This window comes from Mustelus asterias, unplaced genomic scaffold (genome assembly GCF_964213995.1).
Source record: "Mustelus asterias unplaced genomic scaffold, sMusAst1.hap1.1 HAP1_SCAFFOLD_210, whole genome shotgun sequence".
Lineage (NCBI taxonomy): Eukaryota > Metazoa > Chordata > Chondrichthyes > Carcharhiniformes > Triakidae > Mustelus > Mustelus asterias.
Genome location: NW_027590197.1, coordinates 622,516 through 643,632, shown reverse-complemented (window position 1 = coordinate 643,632; position 21,117 = coordinate 622,516). Strand labels below are relative to the sequence as shown.

The 21,117-nt window shown below is 52.0% G+C and overlaps 1 protein-coding gene and 1 pseudogene across 1 annotated transcript in view; one reads left to right on the top strand and one right to left on the bottom strand.

Annotated features, from left to right (window-relative positions):
- Window positions 1-21,117, bottom strand: part of LOC144485677 (uncharacterized) — a 136,684-nt gene that overhangs the window by 80,666 nt on the left and 34,901 nt on the right. The gene's annotated exons all lie outside the window — the stretch shown is intronic.
- LOC144485667 (uncharacterized) overlaps window positions 1-21,117 on the top strand; it is a 29,024-nt pseudogene that overhangs the window by 1,205 nt on the left and 6,702 nt on the right.

The following is a 21,117-nucleotide window of genomic DNA, read 5'->3' as shown; positions in this document are numbered from 1 at the left end:
ATAACTCATCTTGGGTGTGGTTGAATGGAATATATCAATCTGGTATCCATCTACAGTCTAGGGAAAGTCTGGAATGTGCAGCTGGAAATCTTTCCCTAATATCACTGTGGATGTACTTACACAATGTGGAGGTGCCGGCGTTGGACTGGGATAAGCATCATAAGAAGTCTCACAACATCAAGTTAAAGTCCAACAGGTTTATTTGGTAGCAAACGCCACTAGCTTTCGGAGTGCTGCTCCTTCGTCAGGTGAGTGGAAGTTCTGTTCACAAAACAGGATTTTTTATGATCAGAACTCCCACTCACCTGACGAAGGAGCAGCGCTCCGAAAGCTAGTGGTGTTTGCTACCAAATAAACCTGTTGGACTTTAACTTGGTGTTGTGAGACTTCTTACAGTGTACTTACGCCTCAGGCATTGTAGCAGTTCAAGAAGGCAGTGTTGGGGTTGACCACGGCCGAGGCAGCTACATACAGCCACATATTCTGTTATAATTGAAGGACTGCAGATTGAATGCGAGGCATTATGGGACTGGACTATCTTGACCACATTCCTGTGACTGCTCAGTTTCTGCAATCATGAACCATTAAAGCTGCTTAGCAGGGCCCAGACAGAGGACCTGGTGAGAATATTTACTCAGAATGAGTTAGAATTAAACTTATTCCAGGACCGGCTGGTGTTCAGCAGCTGAGATTCCCGAATCTGTGAAGAGGAGATCTGACCAATCAACAAACAGTGGTAGGTAGTTGGTTAAGAAGTTAAAAAGCGTTCTCAGGCATTGTTTAAATTATTATATCCCAAATTTGTGATAAGAACTGTGAGGGACTTGTGATCCGATATTCAGTGAAGTGCCAGCATACTCCAAGTAGCACTGGACTGAAACGCAGACGTCTGAGAGTGGATTCTAATGGTTGCAATCCGACCCAAGCATGGCCAGTGAAAAATCAGAGCTCGAGTGGGGACCGGACAGGTCTCTTACCTGCCATTTGGAACTAAGAACAAGAAACTTATTGATAAAATTATTAGAGAATAGAGCCAACGTTTCGAGTCTGGAAGACACTTCATAACAGCTCTTATGAAGGGTCATCCATACTTGAAACATTGGCTCTATTCTGTCCCCACAGATCTGTCAGACCTGCTGACATTTTCCAGCATTTTCTGTTGTTGTTTCAGATTCCAGCATCCACAGTATTTAACTTTTATGATAAAATGATTAGTTCTGATTGGAAACCCCACGACCCTCCCGCAAAACAGAGGGAGTGGTGGCAAAAGGGGAAAAAGGATAAGGATGATAAAGTCTGGCTTCTGACTCTCGAGCCCATGTAGAATCAACAAAATGAGTGAAGCAGTTTGTAAAGAACAGAAGTTGTCCATCCCTAACAAAAACTGATCAAATTAAAGTAAATAGGTTCTGGAATATAACAAAAAAATGAAGAGCTGAAGTTTACAATCGAGTTTGTTTTGATTTTTATACTTGTGTAAAATGATGTAATTGTGTGCCAATTTTTTGCTGCTCACTCCCCATCCCTTTAGGTTCTGTAGAAAAGTTAATCCTTTCAGCAGACAGTTCATTTCTTTTCAAATCATCTGAAAACTCATGTCTATTTTAGTTTATAATTGAAGATTTATGGGAATTGGCTAAGATGGGCTTTTGACATTTTTAAAGTATAAAAAAGTAGTCTTGAGAAGCCAATTTGGTAAAAAGAGGTGGAGGGAGAGATGTTTACAGAGAGGTGTTGAGAGCCGTTGGTTTTACAAGTTATCCATGTTTTTGGAGCGGTCACTTCATGTCCTGGTCTGAGAGGGATGGAGAGAAGTCTGTTCAATTGTTAAAGTTAAGCTTTCTCTATTAACTGTTAATCGATACTTTACCTTTTATCGTTCTGACTTGTTACATTTTTAATGGTTAATTAACTTTCTGAATTCACCATTTAAATTGTTCTGTCTTGCCATATGGTTAAGACACTGGAACTTGGTGTGATTTACAATTGGGGAGGTTATTGTAAACAAGAGAACCCCCATAAATCTTAGTACAAATAAATTAAACTTCTTACAAATGGAATGCAATCCTTTATTACGAGAGAAATTGAACATAGAAGTAAAGATGTTCTGCTTCAGTTATGCAGGGCGTTGCTGAAACTGCATCTTGAAAACTGGGTGCAGCTTTGTCTCCTATTCAAGAAATGATACAAATGCATTGAAAGTGGTTCAGAGGAGGTTTAATGGATTGCTTCCCAATTCTTGACCCTCACAGGATAAATTTTGTCCGATTTTCCTTGTCTTCAGCTCTGACAAAGATTCATCCTGACTCAAAATGTTGTCTCTATTCTCTCTTTACAGATGCTGTCGGACTTGCTGAGATTGTCCAGCATTTTCTGCTTTTGTTTCAGATTCCAGCAACAGCAGAATTTTGCCTTTGTACCAATTCTTGTTGGATAAGAGATTCAAAAGTATCGGCTGCAGAATGAGAATGTGGAATGCAAGACAAATAGATCAGCCATAATGCAAATAAGTGGTGGAGCAGACTCAAAGGGCCGAATGGCCTAGTTCTGCTCCTATATTCAATGTTGGTCACAAATTCCTGACAATTGTGAAACAAGGCTGGAAGATTCGCCTTGCTTTTGTTATTGGGAAAATGCCCTGGGGAACCATCACTGTGAAAGACAGTTCTGGGATTAAAGGTTGCCAGTCTGGAAAAGGAAAACAGTAGAAATAAACCCTCGGGGAGTGAAGAATTACTTTGGACTGGTTTTGAATAATTGGGTGTCCAAGACAGAGTAAAATATAACCGTTGAGTGGGATATTTGATTGTGTTCAGAGTAAAAGGATAAATTCAATTTGACAGTTTAAGGACTATGTTCCCCACAAAAAGTGTTTAGCCATTGTTGCTTCCAGTTTGTTCGACTAAAAGTCAGAAAAATTTAAGTTTTGTCATGTGATTCTTTAATTTGTTCACTGGATTTAGAATTCAGTTTTTCAAAATTATTGATTGTCACAGAAATCCAAGCAGTTCATTTAAAGCCACAAGTTTCGACTTCGCATTTGCGCCTGCTGCTCCTTTCTGTCTCTCTATTGCTCGTGTCAATGACAGCCAGGTGACGGAGCTGAGGGCTGAATTTAGCTGAGAATAATGGGGCCTGCGCCCCAGTTTGGAAACTGCCTTGGGCGTCGCACTAATAGAGAGACTGGGAAGGTGCTGGAGGACTGAGTGGGAAATGGGCCTCCAACCAATTGTTATATCGGTCACTCAGAGCTAAAGAGAAACCCATCTCTTTAAATACATATACAGGGAAGAGGCTGCACTGAAATCTGTCCCTTTTAACCTGCACAAAAGCAGGAGGCTGAGATTCACAGGCTGCAGGTGGAGACCATTCAGCCCAGCATGCCCCTGCTATCTCATAGAAACATAGAAAAACTACAGCACAAAACAGGCCCTTCGGCCCCACAAATTGTGCCGAACATATCCCTACCTTTTAGGCCGACCTATAACCCTCCATCCTATTAAGTCCCATGTACTCATCCAGGAGTCTCTTAAAAGACCCCATTGAGTTTGCCTCCACCACCATTGACGGCAGCCGATTCCACTCGCCCACCACCCTCTGTGTGAAAAACTTCCCCCTAACATCTCCCCTGTACCTACCCCCAGCACCTAAACCTGTGTCCTATCGTAGCAGACATTTCCACCCTGGGAAAAAGCCTGTGAAAGTCCACCCGATCTATGCCTCTCAATATCTTATATACCTCTATTAGGTCTCCTCTCATCCTACGTCTCTCCAAGGAGAAAAGACCGAGCTCCCTCAGCCTATCCTCATAAGGCATGCCACTCAATCCAGGCAACATCCTTGTAAATCTCCTCTGCACCCTTTCAATCTTTTCCACATCCTTCCTGTAATGAGGCGACCAGAACTGAGCACAGTACTCCAAGTGGGGTCTGACGAGGGTCTTATATAGCTGCATCATTATCCCCGGACTCCTAAACTCAATCTCTCGATTGATAAAGGCCAGCACACCATACGCCTTCTTAACCTTGGCCTCCTCCACCTGCGGGGCCGATTTTAGTGTCCTATGGACCTGGACCCCAAGGTCCTTCTGATCCTCTACAGTACGAAGAGTCTTTCCCTTTATATTGTACTCCTTCATCCCATTTGACCTGCCAAAATGGACCACTACGCATTTATCTGTGTTGAAGTCCATCTGCCACTTCTCCACCCAGTCTTGCATCCTATCTATGTCCCTCTGTAACTTCTGACATCCCTCCAGACTATCCACAACCCCACCAACCTTCGTGTCGTCGGCAAACTTACCAACCCATCCCTCCGCTTCCTCATCCAGTTCATTTATGAAAATGACAAACAGCAAGGGTCCCAGAACAGATCCCTGTGGCACACCACTGGTGACTGACCTCCATTTAGAAGAAGACCCATGCATACCCACTCTCTGCCTCCTTTGGGCAATCATGATGTGGAGATGCCGGCATTGGACTGGGGTAAACACAGTAAGAAGTTTAACAACACCAGGTTAAAGTCCAACAGGTTTATTTGGTAGCAAAAGCCACACAAACTTTCGGAGCTCTAAGCCCCTTCTTCAGGTGTTTGGGAATTCTGTTCACAAACAGAGCTTATAAAGACACTAATCAAGTCTTTAAGAAACAAAACAATGTGAGTGGAGAGAGCATCAAGACAGGCTAAAAAGATGTGTATTGTCTCCAGACAAGACAGCCAGTGAAACTCTGCAGGTCCACACAACTGTGGGAGTTACAAATAGTGTGACATGAACCCAATATCCCGGTTGAGGCCGTCCTCGTGTGTGCGGAACTTGGCTATCAGTTTCTGCTCAGCGACTCTGCGCTGTCGTGTGTCGCGAAGGCCGCCTTGGAGAACGCTTACCCGAATATCAGAGGCCGAATGCCCGTGACCGCTGAAGTGCTCCCCAACAGGAAGAGAACAGTCTTGCCTGGTGATTGTCGAGCGGTGTTCATTCATCCGTTGTCGCAGCGTCTGCATGGTTTCCCCAATGTACCATGCCTCGGGACAAGCCCTCCGTATACACAGGATCTGCTCGGATGAGGAGGATCGCAACAGACACCTCCAGACGCTGAAAGATGCCCTCACAAGAACAGGATATGGCGCTCGACTCATTGATCAACAGTTCCAACGCGCCACAGCGAAAAACCACACCGACCTCCTCAGAAGACAAACACAGGACACAGTGGACAGAGTACCCTTCATTGTCCAGTACTTCCCCGGAGCGGAGAAGCTACGGCATCTCCTCCGGAGCCTTCAACATGTCATTGATGAAGACGAACATCTCGCCAAGGCCATCCCCACACCCCCACTTCTTGCCTTCAAACAACCGCACAACCTCAAACAGACCATTGTCCGCAGCAAACTACCCAGCCTTCAGGAGAACAGTGACCACGACACCACACAACCCTGCCACAGCAACCTCTGCAAGACGTGCTGGATCATCGACACAGATGCCATCATCTCACGTGAGAACACCATCCTCCAGGTACACGGTACATGCTCTTGCAATTCGGCCAACGTTGTCTACCTGATACGCTGCAAGAAAGGATGTCCCGAGGCATGGTACAAAGTGCAAAGGAAACTTAAAAACATCAAATTAAAATGTGATTATTCGGGTCGATAACGCACCCCGACCCCTGCGGTGCCCAGCGGGCGCGGAAGGCGTCAACCTCGCCCGTGGACACCGCATGCTCCCTCTCCAGGGACACCCGGCCGCGAACGGAGCCGCGGTAGAGGATGGACAGAGGAGGGAGTTTCGCTCTGAAGCTCATTGGCTACCGTCCGCATTGTGACGTCACAACGGAGCGCTGCCTGAATCAGCCAATAGGAATCAGAATTCTACGCGGTGACGTCTCCGGGTTCCAGTGTGCAGGCCCGGGCGCGCGGACCCGGGAGCCCCGCCCCCACCATTGTTCCCCTCCCCCTACACCTCCTCGAGCCAAGGTTTCCAGGCAACCGGCTGACGGCTCCGGCCAGAGCGAGAAGCCGCTCGGTGATCTCCCCCTCCACCCCTGGCCTAGGACTGCGCATGTCCAAGGGAGAAGGGACTCTGCGCATGTGCGAGGGAGTGCCCACCTTTGACCTTCATGCTGAGGTATTGGCCAATGGGAAGAGTGGAAGGACCGGAAGGGCTCGGGTCCTCCAGCCAATCAGAGCTCCCCTATTGTCTGAATGCGGAAGTGGGCAATGAGCTTGTTCAGCTGCTCACTCGTGCCCAGCAAAGCTGCTGCTGCTTCTCTCTGAATGAGAATTGAGCTTCAGACGGCCTGAAACGTGCCTCCTCTGGGGCAGCGCCTGCACTTTGTTTCCGGGGTGGGGTGAGTTCACGTTCGCCCGAGACGCGGGGGGCCCCGGGTCGGAGCCGGGCGGAAACTGTGGGTTTGTTTTCTTTTCTTTTTTTTGTGAGTACCTTTATTTTTTTTTCTCGTTTTTGCTCACGGAGACGCCCGGTTTTTGTTTTTGTTTTGTTGGGTTTGTTTGTTTTTCGCTCCCTGCGGGGAGGAAGGAGGGAGGTGAGCTGCTGCCTGCCTTGCCCGGCCTGCCTGTTGCCTGCCTGCCTGCCGTCTGGCCTGCTTACCTGCCTGCCTGCCGTCTGGCCTGCTTACCTGCCTGCCTGCCGTCTGGCCTGCTTACCTGCCTGCCTGCCGTCTGGCCTGCTTACCTGCCTGCCTGCCGTCTGGCCTGCTTACCTGCCTGCCTGCCGTCTGGCCTGCTTACCTGCCTGCCTGCCGTCTGGCCTGCTTACCTGCCTGCCTGCCGTCTGGCCTGCTTACCTGCCTGCCTGCCGTCTGGCCTGCTTACCTGCCTGCCTGCCGTCTGGCCTGCTTACCTGCCTGCCTGCCGTCTGGCCTGCTTACCTGCCTGCCTGCCGTCTGGCCTGCTTACCTGCCTGCCTGCCGTCTGGCCTGCTTACCTGCCTGCCTGCCGTCTGGCCTGCTTACCTGCCTGCCTGCCGTCTGGCCTGCTTACCTGCCTGCCTGCCGTCTGGCCTGCTTACCTGCCTGCCTGCCGTCTGGCCTGCTTACCTGCCTGCCTGCCGTCTGGCCTGCTTACCTGCCTGCCTGCCGTCTGGCCTGCTTACCTGCCTGCCTGCCGTCTGGCCTGCTTACCTGCCTGCCTGCCGTCTGGCCTGCTTACCTGCCTGCCTGCCGTCTGGCCTGCTTACCTGCCTGCCTGCCGTCTGGCCTGCTTACCTGCCTGCCTGCCGTCTGGCCTGCTTACCTGCCTGCCGTCTGGCCTGCTTACCTGCCTGCCGTCTGGACTGCCTGCCTGCCTGCCGTCTGGGCTGCCTGCCGTCTGGACTGCCTGCCTGCCTGCTTGCCATTTGGCCTACCTGCCGTCTGGACTGCCTGACTGCCTGCTTGCCTGCCATCCGGCCTCTGGAGGGTGCGCTCTCCCCGGGGGGAGGGAGGAAGAGAGGACAGGGAGTGACTGGAGGAGAAGGGGGGGGGCGAAGGCGTTTGGACTGTCTCTTTTCCATCTGCAGTGGGGGGGGTGAAGGCCTTTTCCTAATTCCCCTACCCACTGCTGCTGCCCCCGGGACCGGCACCCCCTCCCCTTTTCCCTCCTGACTGGGGCACCGGCCTTGTGCCTCATCTCCCTCCTGCTCCTCCAACCTCCTCTCTCCCTCTCTCGCTCCGGGGAGAGAGCACCTACACCCTCCCCCGCCTACCCCACCCTGCCTTATCTTCCCCATCCCACATACGCCCTGCCGTGCATCTGGGCAGTCTCGGGGTGGGCGTAGCACTTCCCCTGATACAATGGCGACATCACCAGCGTCGCCGGTGGCAGGGCCTTCTCGGCCCACCTATGCGGGCGTGGCGGCTGCCAGAGCCCCCGCCGCTCCCAAGGCCCTGCCGCCATTCTCTTTAATCACGCGGCAGCTCGGGGTGAAGTGCTACGCCCACCCCGACATGTCTATCGAGGCCTGCGTTAAGGCAATGGCTGGGGTTGTCGGCCCCTCAGCCATTGTCGCGGCCTCAAAGATGTACGGCCGGGCCGTATTCTTCCTGAAGGCCGAGCGGGCGGTTCGCCTCGCCCTGGAAAAGGGGCTCACGGTGGGCGGGACGTTCCTGGCGGTGGACCCTTTGGAGGCCACCGCCCACAAGATAGTAATATCGAACGTCCCGCCCTTCCTACCGAGTGAGCTCCTCCTCCCCCACCTCCATCTACTGGGGGAGGTCAGGTTCGGGGTGCAGCCGATCCCGCTCGGCCTTCGGGACCCCTCCCTCCGCCACATATACTCCTTCCGGCGCCAGGTTTTTGTCCGCCTGGCCCGGGAGGAGGAACTGGAGGGAGGGTTCAATGTCCCCCACGAGGGGACCACGTACCGGGTCTTTTGGTCCGCGGACGGTGTGCGGTGCCATGCCTGTAAGGAGGCGGGGCACGTGCGGAAAAACTGCCCCGTCTCCAAGGCCGCCGACCACCAACCCAAGGCGGCCGCAGCTGGCACCGCAACCCCCTCTCCCCCCAAGCGAGTACCATCTGCCCCCCCGCGAGGGGAGGCCACGCCGGCAGCAGCTGCCACCTCAGCTGCCGGCGGGGGGGGAGCGGAGCCCCCGCCGGCAGCAGCTGCCACCTCAGCTGCCGGCGGGGGGGGAGCGGAGCCCCCGCGCGGCCAAAAGGCCCAGAAGGGACCCACGAAAAAGAAGGGGGGTACCGGAACCCCGGCCCCCAGGGAAGACACCCCAACCACCCCAGCAGCCGGCTTGGGGACCACCTCAGTCTCCACCTGCGCCCCCCCCCCCCACCACCATCAACCGGGCACGTGGGCTCTCCTGGCCCTAGTGCTGGGTCCGGCGCCCGGGATCATGGGCCCAAGCATGGGGGGGTTAGCGACCCCGAGCCGGCAAAACTGGTGACACCGCCACCTCGGGGGGACATGACGGGGGGGACAGGGGGGGTGCAGCAAGGCGAAGAGGGGCAGAGGGCGAGGGGCCTCACCTGCCCGAGGGCAGGTTAACAAAAAGAGGCGGGGCCCCTCGGGCACCGTGGAGTTCGAGGTCTGCGTGCCCCTCCCCCCTTGTGAGTCATCTCCTGCCGTGCCCCCACCTGTCTTTGTGCCTTGTCCCCTGAAAAAAGGGGGCAAGGCACCCTGTAAATCGAAGCCTGTGCTGCCTCAGTCCCCCGGCGAGGAGTCCCCGGGGCCGGGTGGCAGCGGGGCCCCCGCGGCTCCGTTCCACCCGACCGGTTACAACCCAGAGTTCTTCTTTAGCATGTCGGGGGACTGGGGCAACACCCCAATGTTCGTGTCCCTATCATCAGGTGGTCCACGGGAGGAGGCCAAGTGGGTGACGGCCAGGAAGGGTGAAGCTCGGGTGATTGAGGGCACCCCGGTGGATGTGCCCCTACACAACAAGTACTCCTGCCTGAGTACTGTTGGGGGGGACAGCCCGCCTGGGGGAAGCAGCAGTGGCCGTGTCTCCAGGGTGGAGTCTGGCCCTGTAACTCAGAGGGCTAAAGAAAAGAGGGGAAGGCAGTATTAATCGGGGACTCGGCAGTCAGGGGGACGGACAGGCGATTTTGCGGAGGCAGGCGGGAGTCTCGGATGGTGGTCTGCCTCCCTGGGGCCGGGATCCAGGATGTCGCTGGGCGAATCCCAGAAATCCTGAGGTGGGAGGGAGAGGAGCCGGAGGTAGCGGTACATATTGGTACCGCTGATGTGGGAAGGAAGGGGGAAGGGGTCATGAAAAGGGAGTATCGGGAATTAGGGAGACAGCTGAGAAGGAGGAAAGCAAAGGTAGTAATCTCAGGATTGCTGCCTGTGCCATGGGAAGGTGAGGGCAGGAATGGAGTGAGGTGGAGGATGAATGTGTGGCTGAGGGACTGGTGTAGGGGGCAGGGATTCAGGTTCCTGGACCATTGGGACCTCTTTAGGGGCAAGTGTGACCTGTACACAAAAAACGGGTGGCACTTGAATCCCAGGGGGACCAATATCCTGGCAGGAAGGTTGGCGAAGGCGACTGGGGAGAGTTTAAACTCGATAGGTTGGGGGGAGGGGATCAGAGTGAGGAAGGTCGCTCGCAAACAGAGAAGGGTTATAGGCAGTGCAAGAGGGTGGATGGACAGGGAATTAAGGGGAGAGCTCAGACCATAGGATTGAGATGTGTTTACTTTAATGCCAGGAGTATAGTGAATAAAGGGGATGAGCTCAGAGCGTGGATCGATGCCTGGAAGTATGATGTGGTGGCCATTACGGAGACTTGGATGTCTCAGGGACAGGACTGGATACTCCAGGTGCCGGGATTCAGATGTTTCAGGAAGGACAGGGAGGGAGGTAAGCGAGGGGGTGGAGTGGCACTGCTGATCAGGGATAGTGTCACAGCTGTAGAGAAGGTGTATGCTGTGGAGGGATTGTCCACCGAGTCTCTGTGGGTGGAGGTACAGAGTGCAAAGGGGCCGGTCACTTTGCTGGGAGTTTTCTACAGGCCGCCTAATAGTAACAGGGAGGTGGAGGAGCAGATAGGGTAACAGATCCTGGAGAGATGCAGTAATAGCAGAGTTGTTGTGATGGGAGACTTTAATTTCCCAAACATAGATTGGAATATCCCGAGGGTAAGGGGATTGGATGGGAAAGAGTTCATTAGGTGTGTTCAGGAGGGTTTCCTGACACAGCATGTGGACAAGCCTACAAGAGGAGAGGCTGTACTTGATCTGATACTGACCAATGAACCTGGACAGGTGTCAGATCTCTCAGTGGGAGAGCATCTTGGGGATAGCGGTCATAACTATCTCCTTTAGGCTTGCATTAGAAAAAACGAGAGGATCAGGCAAGCCAGGAAAGTGTTTATATGGAGTAAGGGGAAATATGAAGACATTAGACAGCAAATTAGAGGAGTAAATTGGAAGGAGGTATTCTCAGGGAAATGTACTGAAGAGAGGTGGCAGTTTTTCAAGGAATGCCTGTCTAGAGTTCTACAGAACAATGTTCCGAGCAGACAGGGAGGTGTTGGTCAGTTAAAGGAACCGTGGTGCACGAAAGCTGTGCGGGACCTAGTCGAGAAGAAAAGGAAAGCGTACAAAAGACTCAGAGCTTGGCAAAGATAGGGATTTAGAAGAGTATACGACTTGTCGGAAGGGACTAAAGAAGGAAATTAGGAGAGCCAGAATGGGTCACGAGAAGGCCCTGGCAGGTAGGATTAAGGAGAACCCCAAGGCATTCTATAAATATGTGAAGAGTAAAAGGATGAGACGTGATGGAATAGAGCCTATAAAAGGTGAAGGCGGGAAAGTCTGTACGGAACCAGTAGAAATGGCAGAGGTGCTCAATTAGTATTTTGCCTCTGTTTTCACAGAGGAGAAGGACCTGGGTGGATGTACTGCGGGCTTGTGGTGGACTGAAAAGATTGAGTATGTGGACTTTAAGAAAGAGGTTGTGCTGGAATCTTTGAATGGCATCAAGATAGATAAGTCGCCGGGTCCGGATGGGATGTACCCCAGGTTACTCGGCCTGGGGAGGTTTGTTGCTGGCTTTAAAAAGGGATTGCCTTGGAGGTTTCAGCCTCACTGTTCCACAGAGAGAGCTGAGGGTAAGAGAGAGTGTTTTTTAGTGGAGATTTATTTTTTTTTTCAGTTAATTTTGTGCGTAAAATCGGAGGGTTTTTTTTTCAAAACCGGAAGTAGGCCTGGGGAGGTTTGTTGCTGGCTTTAAAAGGCAGGCAGCACTTACGAGCGGGCAGTGGAGCAAGTGAAGCAGAGTGGGAGCTGTCAGGGCTTTGGCTCAGAGGGCTTAGGCGGTAAGGGCGAGGCAGGGCAAGTTATTTTTATCCAAACCTATACAGGAAAAGGGTAACTATGAATGATAGGCCAGTTCTGTGCTTCCGCTGTGGGATGTGGGAGTTCCTGGAAACACCTAGCCTCCCGGAGGACCACATTTGTGCCAGGTGCGTGGAACTGCAGCTCCTGAAGGACCGTGTCACGGAACTGGAGCTGCAGATTGCTGACCTTGGTCTAGTCAGGGAGAATGAGAGAATAATTGACACGAGTTATAGGGAACTAGTTACACCGGGGCATCGGGAGGAAGACATGTGGGTCACAGTTAGGAGGAGTAAAGGTCAGAAGGGTAATGTACCAGAGAGTACTCCAGTGGCTGTCTCTCATAATAGGAAGGGCTCGGCGACAGGTGTGAGAGGGGAGGGGAGTGAGCAATTAGTGGAGGGGTCACCCGTGGTTGTCCCCCTCCAAAACAAGCATATTGTTTTGGATAGTGTGGAGGAGGATGACTCTCCAGGGGTAAGCCACAGTGACCAGGTCACTGGCAGAGTCAGGCTCTGTGGCCCAGAAAGGAAAGAGAGGGGTTAGGAGAGAAATAGTGGTGGGGGATGCGTCGGTTAGAGGCACGGACAGGCGATTCTGTGGGTGCAAACGGGACTCCAGGATGGTAGTCTGCCTACCTGGTGCTGGGGTACTGGATGTCTCCAAGCGGATAGGAGGCATCTTAAAAAGCGGAAGATAAAGAAACGGATGTCATTGTACACATTGGTGCAAATGACGTAGATAGGAAGAGCAGGGGGATCCTACGAGAGCAATTCAGGGAGTTGGGAAATAGACTAAAAAGTAGGGCCTCCAGGGTGGCCATCTCTGGGCTGCTCCCAATGCCTCATGCCAGTGAGGCTAAGAATAGGGAGTTAGTACAATTGAATGCTTGGCTAAAGGACTGGTCCAGGAGGGAGGGCTTCATTTTCCTAGTTCAATGGGAAGTTTTCAGGAGAGGATGGCACCTGTACAAGGAGGACGGGTCACAACTAAGTTGGAAGGGCACGAATATCCTGGCTGGGAGTTTTGCTAGTGCAGTTCGGGGGGGTTTAAACTAGTATGGCAGGGGGGTGGGGATCAAAATATTAGATCTACAAGTGTAGAGGCTGGGGACGAGATTGGGGCTGGGACAAGGCTGGCAAAGAAGAAGTGCACTCTGGGGGAGGATGACCTCACTGGGCCTGGAGGTCTGGAGTGCTTATACTTCAATGCAAGGAGCGTAGCAGGTAAGACAGACGAACTGAGGGCCTTAATGCTCACGAGGAATTTGGATGTGGTTGCGGTGACAGAGACTTGGTTGAAAGAGGGACAGGACTGGCAGCTGAACATTCCGGGGTACAAGTGTTTTAGGTGAGACAGAGGAGGGGCCAAAAGAGGTGGGGGAGTAGCAGTATTAGTTGGAGAGCATATTACAGCGGTGCAGAGGGAGGACAATTCAGAGGGGTTGTGTAACAAGTCACTCTGGGTGGAGCTTAGAAACAGGAAGGGTGCAGTCACTATGTTGGGAGTATACTACAGGCCCCCCAACAGCCCAAGGGAAGTGGGAGTTCGGATATGTCAGGAGATACTGGATAGGTGCAGGAAAAATAGGGTTGTTGTAGTGACTTCAATTTCCCTGGTATAAACTGGAAATCGCTGAGAGCAGGGCCTCTGAATGGGGAGGAATTTGTGAAATGCGTACAGGAGAGTTCTTTGGAACAATATGGCAGGGGGGTGGGGATCGACCTCTTTGTTTGACTGGGGGAGAGAGTCTTAGCAGGAGTGCTGAGAGTAAGCAAAGAAGTGATTTAATTATTCATTTAAGGGTATTCCTAGTATATTTCGCGGGCTTTTTTCAGGGTTTTGAATTGAGGAAGTGAGGTCAGCTGAAGGGGATTCTGGGAGGTTGAGTCTTAGTATAAAAGGCAGTTACCTGGGGGGTTCGCAGGGAGCATAAAAAGCCGGCTGCACTATACAGTGGGCAGCGTCGGGAGCGGGCAGTGGAGTGAGTGGGTAGCAGAGTGTGCACTATAAGGGCTTTGGCTCACAGGGCTTAGGCTGAAAGGGCGAGGCAAGGCTAGTTATTTTTTTACCCAACCCTATAAAGGATAAGGGCAGGTATGAGTGATCGGCCAGTTCAGTGCTTCCGATGTGGGATGTGGGAGTTCCTGCAAACACCTAGCTTCCCAGAGGTTCACATATGTGCCAGGTGCGTGGAACTGCAGCTCTTGAGGGACCGTGTCATGGAACTGGAGCTGCAGATCGCTGACCTTAGTCTAGTCAGGGAAAATGGGAGAAAAATTGACAGGAGTTATAGGCAACTAGTTACACCGGGGCATCGGGAGGAAGACACGTGGGTCACAGTTAGGAGGAGTAAAGGGCAGAAGGGTAAAGTACAAGGGGGACTCCAGTGGTGGTCTCTCAAAATAGGAAGGGCTTGGTGACAGGTGTGAGAGGGGAGGGGAGTGAACAGTTAGAAGAGGGGTCACCTGTGGTTGTCCCACTCCAAAACAGGTATATTGTTTTAGATAGTGTGGAGGAGTGTGCCTCTCCAGGGGTAAGACACAGTGACCAGGTCACTGGCACACAGTCAGGCTCTGTGGCCCGGAAAGGGAAGAGAGGGGTTAGGAGAGCGATAGTGGTGGGGGATGCATCAGTTAGAGGCACAGACAGGCGATTCTGTGGGGGCGAACAGGACTCCAGGATGGTAGTCTGCCTACCTGGTGCTGGGGTCACGGATGTCTCCAAGCGGATAGGAGGCATATTAAAAGGGGAAGATAATGAAACGGATGTCATTATACACATTGGTGGAAATGACGTAGATAGGAAGAGTAGGGGGATCCTAAGAGAGCAATTCAGGGAGTTGGGAAATAGGTTAAAAAGTAGGGTCACTAGGGTGGCCATCTCTGGGCTGCTCCCAATGCCTCGTGCCAGTGAGGCTAAGAATAGGGAGTTGGCACAAATGAATGCCTGGCTAAAGGACTGGTCCAGGAGGGAGGGCTTCATTTTCATAGATCAATGGGAGGTTTTCAGGAGAGGATGGCACCTGTACAAGAGGGAGGGGTCACAACTAAGTTGGAAGGGCACAAATATCCTGGCTGGGAGCTTTGCTAGTGCAGTTCGGGGGGGTTTAAACTAGTATGGCAGGGGGGTGGGGATCAAACTATTAGGTCTATAAGTGTGGAGGCTGGGGACGAGCTTGGGGCTGGGACAAGGCTGGCAAAGAAGAAGAGCACTCTGGGGGAGGATGACCTCACTGGGCCTGGAGGTCTGGAGTGCTTATACTTCAATGCAAGGAGCGTAGCAGGTAAGACAGACGAACTTGGGGCCTTAATGCGCACGAGGAATTTGGATGTGGTTGCGGTGACAGAGACTGGTTGAAAGAGGGACCGGACTGGCAGCTGAATATTCCAGGGTACAAGTGTTTTAGGCGAGACAGAGGAGGGGCCAAAAGAGGTGGGGAGTAGCAGTATTAGTTGGAGAGCATATTACAGCGGTGCAGAGGGAGGACAATTCAGAGGGGTCGTGTAACGAGTCACTCTGGGTGGAGCTTAGAAACAGGAAAGGCGCAGTCACTATGTTGGGGGTGTACTACAGGCCCCCCAACAGCCCAAGGGAAGTGGAAGAATGGATATGTCAGGAGATACTGGATAGGTGCAGGAAAAATAGGGTTGTTGTAGTGGGAGACTTCAATTTCCCTGGTATAGACTGGAAATCGCTGAGGGCAGGTACTCTGGATGGGGAGGAATTTGTAAAATGTGTACTGGAGGGTTCGTTGGAACAATATGTAGACAGCCCGACTAGAGAGGGGGCTATACTGGACCTGGTACTGGGGAATGAGCCCGGTCAGGTCTTCAAAGTTTTGGTAGGGGAACATGTGGCAAATAGTGACCACAATTCTGTTAGCTTTAGGATAGTGATGGAAAAGGATGAGTGGTGTCCCAAGGGTAAGGTGTTGGATTGGGGGAAGGCTAACTTTAGTGGGATTATGCTGAAATTGGCAGCTGTTGATTGGGAGAGGCTGTTTGAGGATAAATCCACATCTGGCATGTGGAAGTCTTTTAAGGAACAGTTGTTAGGGCCACAGGACAGGCATGTGCCTGTAAAAAAGGATAGGATTCGAGAACTGTGGATAACCAGGGAAATTGAGGGACTGGTCAAAAAGAAAAGAGGCGCATGTTAGGTCCAGGCAGCTAAAAACGGAGGGAGCTCTGGAGGAGTACAAAGAAAGTAGGAAAGAACTCAAACGGGGAATTAGAAGAGCAAAAAGGGGTCACGAAATGTCCTTGGCAGACAGGATTAAGGAGAATCCAAAGGCATTTTATTCATACGTTAGGAACAAAAGGGTTGTCAGGGGAAAAAAAAAAATCAGACCTCAGGGACAAAAGTGGGGAATTATGCTTGGAGCCCAAAGAAGTAGGGGAGATCCTAAATGAATACTTTGCGTCGGTATTCACAATGGAGGGGGATGTGTTGACTGGGAGTGTCTCAGAGGGGAGTGTTGAACCGTTGGAGAAAATCTCCATTACAAGGGAGGAAGTGTTAGGTTTGTTAGAGAATATAAAGACTGACAAATCCCCAGGGCCTGATGGAATCTATCCAAGGCTGCTCAGGGAGACGAGAGATGAAATTGCTGGGCCTCTGACGCAAATCTTTGTCTCGTCACTGGGCACAGGCGAGGTCCCAGAGGATTGGAGGATAGCTAATGTGGTCCCGTTAGTTAACCCGGGTAATTATAGGCCGGTGAGCTTGACGTCCGTGGTGGGGAAGTTGTTGGAGAAGATTCTTAGAGATAGGATGTATGTGCATTTAGAAAGGAATAAACTCATTAACGATAGTCAGCATGGTTTTGAGAGAAGGAGGTCATGCCTCACTAACCTGGTGGAGTTTTTTGAAGAAGTGACCAGAATGGTTGACGAGGGAAGGGCCGTGGATGCCATCTATATGGACTTTAGTAAAGCATTTGACAAAGTCCCTCATGGTAGGTTGGTGAAAAAGGTTGGATCTCATGGGATAAAGGGGGAGGTGGTTGGATGGGTGGAGAACTGGCTTGGTCACAGAAGACAGAGGGTGGTAGTGGAAGGGTCTTTTTCCGGCTGGAGGCCTGTGACTAGTGGTGTTCTGCAGGGCTCTGTATTGGGACCTCTGCTGTTTGTGATTTATATAAACGATCTGGAAGAAGGTGTAACTAGGGTGATCAGTAAGTTTGTGGACGACACAAAATTGGCAGGACTTGCAGATAGTGAGGAGCATTGTCAGAGGCTACAGAAGGATATAGATAGGCTGGAAATTTGGGCAAAGAAATGGCAGATGGAGTTCAATCCTGATGAATGCGAAGTGATGCATTTTGGTAGAAATAATGTAAGGAGGAGCTATACGATAAATGGCAGAACCATAAAGGGTGTAGATATGCAGAGGGACCTGGGTGTGCAAGTCCACAGATCCTTGAAGGTGACGTCACTGGTGGAGAAGGTGGTGAAGAAGGCATATGGCAAGTTGGGGTCTGATGTTGCAGATGTATAGAACGTTGGTTCGGCTGCATTTTGAATAATGTGTCCAGTTCTGGTCGCCACACTACCAGAAGGACATGGAGGCTTTGGAGAGAGTACAGAGGAGGTTTACCAGGATGTTGCTTGGTATGGAGGGGCTTAGTTATGAGGAGAGATTGGGTAAACTGGGGTTGTTCTCCCTGGAAAGATGGAGGATGAGGGGAGACTTAATAGAGGTGTATAACATTATGAAAAGGCATAGATAGGGTAAACGCTGGGAAGCTTTTCCCCAGGTCGGTGGTGACGTTCACGAGGGGTCATAGGTTCAAGGTAAGGGGGGGGGCGGTTTAACACAGATATCAGAAGGACATATTTTACAGAGGGTGGTGGGGGCCTGGAATGCACTGCTAGGCAAGGTGGTGGAGGCAGACACACTGGTAACGTTTAAGACTTATCTAGATAGCCACATGAACGGAGTGGGAATGGAGGGATACAAAAGAATGGTCTAGTTTGGACCAGGGAGCGGCACGGGCTTGGGGGGCCGAAGGGCCTGTTCTTGTGCTGTATTGTTCTTTGTTCTGTGGGAGACGAGGGAAGAGATTGCAGAGCCTCTGGCGATGATCTTTGCGTCGTCGATGGAGACGGGAGAGGTGCCGGGAGAGGTGCCGGAGGATTGCAGATGTGGTTCCTATTTTCAAGGGGAATAGGGATAGCCCAGCTAATTACCGACCGGTGAGTCTAACCTGGCTGTTCACTGGAAAACTCATTCGGTTGTGTGTGTGTCTGTGCTTTTCCGCGGGGCTGGCCATCCGGCACACGGCCAAAGCCGTCCCAGACCTTAGGACGGTCGTGCTCGGCCCCGAAACTGCACGCAAACTCGAGGCGGCGCAGGCGTGCGGTGGGATCCCGCCCGAGCGTTGGCCAGCCTTGTTGCCGCCAGGTGGCGGAGGTCCCCGCTGGAGGTCCCTCTACGGAGGGATCTCCCCCAATTACGTCGGGGACCTGGGGTGGAGGGTGATGCATGCAGCAGTTCCGCACAACCGTAGGATTCACTGGTTCACGGGCTCCGAAGACTGCCCTTTCTGTGGCCTTGTGGACTCCGTGGACCATGTCTATGTTGTGTGTCTTCGGCTGCACTCCCTTTATGTTTTCCTGAAGAACCTTTTATTGATGTTCTGTTTGCACTTCAGTCCCATGCTCCTGATCTACAGACACCTGGTGCGGGGAGGGGAGGGTCGGGTAGGCGACCTCCTCGTGAACCTGCTCCTGGGCCTGGCGAAACGCGCCATTTACCGGTCCAGGCAGCGGGCGATCGAGGGGGCCGTCCATCCTGACTGTCTTCCCCTCTACCGCGGCTACGTTCGCGGCCAGGTGTCCCTGGAGAGGGAGCATGCGGTGTCCACGGGCGAGGTTGACACCTTCCGCGCCCGTTGGGCACCGCAGGGGTTGGGGTGCGTTATTGACCCTAATAATCACATTTTAATTTGATGTTTAAGTTTCCTTTGTATTTTGATTTCTGTTCGGGCTGTTCCCCCTCCTTCTGGGGAGCTGCCCCTTTTACTTTGTCCTGATTTAACCCGAGTTTGTTTATTTGGTTTGACCTAAAAAGAGGCCAACATCTGTGAGTAACACACTTTAGAGCTTGCTTGCTGGAGACGCCCGTTTTCTATCGTTTCTGCCGATTTGTTGGCTTCCTGCAAGAAGGAGGGAGGAAGGGGGAGGAAGGTGAGCTATCGCCTGCCTGCCGTCTGCTGGAGGGTGCTCTCTCCCTGGAGGGAGAGGGGGAAAGAGGACACGGAGACACTTTCTTTCTTTACTTTTTTCCACCGACGGGAGGGAAGACTGCACAGCCTCCTCATATCAACATCAGGGGACTGAGTGGGGCTGATGCCCTCATCAGAAGGTCGGTGCCTGAAAGGGAGGTTTGCGGGGGGGAGAAAATTTAGACTGTTTTCCATCTGCAGTGGGTGGGTGGGGAGGGGGTGAAGACACCCTGGACTTAGTTTGCGCCCAAGAGAGTTGGAAGAGTAAAGTCCCCCCACCCACTGCTGCTGCCCCCAACACCGACACCCACCCCCCCTCCCCCCTCCTTCCTCCTGACTGGGGCACCGGCCTTCCTCAGTGCCCTGTCCCTCCTCAGTGCCCTGTCCCTCGGGTGCGATCTACACCTGCGTCCTTGCAGATTGCCACTTTACTGAAACCCGGGAATGGCGGTGATCCGCTTTGCTCCCAAAACAGGTGCAATGGCGATTTAAATTGAATTAATGAACTGCCCGCCCAACTTTCAGCATTTCCCCCTTTACCACCGCGTTTGCCAATCCGGAACCGCGCCGTAATGGACCTGCTCAATAAAAGTCTGAATCGGGGCTCCAGCTTCTGAAGAGTGCGTTCAGTGTTTCCAACGGCTCTCTGACTCAGATCAGTGGTGTGGGGGGGGGGGGGGGGGGCGGGGGAGAGGAGGGTCAGATCATTCTCTGGTTGGGGGGGGGGGGGTGGAGGAGGAGGACGATCGGTCTGGGTAACGGGGTGGTGGGGGGGGGGGGGGGGGGGGGAGGGTGTTTGATTCTTTACTCAGGAGAGTGGTTGGGGTGTGGAATGGACTACCTGCTGTGCTAGTGGAGTCGGACACTTTAGGAACTTTCAAGCGGTTATTGGATAGGCTCATGGAGCACACCAGGATGACAGAGTGAGATAGCTTGATTTTGGTTTTGGACAAAGCTCAGCACAACATCGAGGGCCGAAGGGCCTGTACTGTACTATGTTCTATATAATCCAAGGTTGTCCTCCTCGCTATTTACCACACCACCAATGACAATTTGTTCAATTATATCACACACCCGTCCCTGCTTTCTGTACCTACATTGTCCTTCCACACAGTGAACACAGATGCAAAATACTAATTTAGTACCTCAAATACATCTTCGATTTTTTCTTTAGTTCTAACCTTCTGTGGCAACGCACTGCCTCAATCAGACATTGGGACTCAGAGTTGATGCAGTTTGATGGACAAGTTGTCTTCATTCTGAACAATGGGGAACAAGCTCCTCCCATTCACTGACAATTTGCCCCTTACAAAGATGGTGATCGCCCATCCACACATCACCATCTTTATTGGGGGCAGTCATTAAGATCTCAGGGATCTTTGACCTGCTTGATGCAAATGAGGGAACTGGTGAATTTTCTTTCTGCACTGTGAAGAAGCTGTGATGTGAGTTCCTGACTGATGGGGAATGATCACAGACAGCAGTTCTTAAAGGGAAATGGCAACCCTGAAAACACAATCAGCTCTAGATCCAGAATATTAAACTCCAGCCCAGTTACAGGGGTTGTTAACATCAGCAGAAACAAACCTCAGATGTCAGAATGAATGTGGCTCACTCCTGGATGTGATTAACAGCAGCAGCTACAGCAGAATCCACTCCCTGCACTCACTCGTGAAGTCGCTGGTGTGTCACCAGGTGGGAGGAGGTAGTGAATCCCTTCCCACACTCTGAGCAGGTGAATGGTCTCTCCCCAGTGTGAGGTCGCTGATGTGCTTTGAGGCTGGATCAATGTCTGAAGCTCTTTCCACAGTTAATGCAGCTGAACGGCCTCTCCTCAGTGTGAACTCTCTGGTGTGTCACTCGGTTGGATGAATTAATGAATCGCTTCCCACACACTGAGCAGGTGAATGGCCACTCCCCGGTATGAACTCTCCGGTGTAGTTGTAGGTTACACATCTGGACGAATCCCTTCCCACACACAGCAGGTGTACGGTCTCTCAGTGTGAACTCGCTGGTGTAATGTTCGGCAGGATGATGGAGTACATTCCTTCCAACACAGGGCAGTTGAAGGGTCTCTCCCCAGTGTGGGTGCGTCGATGAGTTTCCAG